Genomic DNA, 833 nt, shown 5'->3' on the forward strand with positions numbered 1-833 from the left:
AACACAACGATCTGAACAAAAGATTCTAAAATCCACATGCTAAAAAATCCAAAAGCGAAAATATAAAGTCTTATATCGTAGAGTTTGATCGACGAGACGGTTCCATTACCGCTTGAATGAGTTCAATCGAGTCCATTTAATATTATTCCTACGACTTCCTATTTTCAGAAGACTATGTATTTGAACCTTAGCCTAATATTGCATCAAACTCAAGTTCATATCAAAAACCTTTGTAAGAGTAAATGCATTATGTATATAACAAAAAAAAATATGAAACAAGATGATTTCATAAACTGATAAATAATAAGCATAAACTAAAGATTTGATAAGACTATCACAAATATTCAGGCTTTCAATCGCCGTATACTTGTTCAACTCAAAGAGATCTTCAAATAAACCCTCGATCGATCGAGAATCACTTAAAACTCCTGCGAATTGTAATAATTGCCAAATGCTGAAAAGAGGAAAAAGTTTCAAAGAGAAGCATTCGAATACATTTACAATAAAATAAAACATAGCAAACAAAAGGTGGTTTGCCCGAGTGGTTAAGGGGGAAGACTTAAGATCTTCTGCATATAAGTGCGCGTGGGTTCGAACCCCACAGCCACCATCCAAATTCATTTTTAAGTAATTCTATTGTTTTGATTTTTTTTTTCTTTTATAATACCTTTTTTTAGTGTTTATTTTTCTTTTAAGATATTTCTTGCATAAAAAAATTATATTTTAATTTTAGTTTTTCCTTTTTAGTAAGAACTATTAAGCACGACAACACGATTGGATAACAGATTCTTACCAAAATAGTTTGAGATGAAATAAGTTATATTAAAAATATA

The 833-nt window shown here is 29.9% G+C and overlaps 1 non-coding gene across 1 annotated transcript; it reads left to right on the forward strand.

Moving 5' to 3' along the window:
- Positions 1 to 527: 527 nt before the first annotated feature.
- Positions 528 to 610, forward strand: TRNAL-UAA. Its single transcript has one exon. It is a non-coding gene; the product is annotated as a tRNA-Leu (tRNA).
- The last annotated feature ends 223 nt before the right edge of the window (positions 611 to 833 follow it).

The sequence above is a fragment of the Helianthus annuus genome, chromosome 1 (assembly GCF_002127325.2).
Source record: "Helianthus annuus cultivar XRQ/B chromosome 1, HanXRQr2.0-SUNRISE, whole genome shotgun sequence".
Classification (NCBI taxonomy): domain Eukaryota; kingdom Viridiplantae; phylum Streptophyta; class Magnoliopsida; order Asterales; family Asteraceae; genus Helianthus; species Helianthus annuus.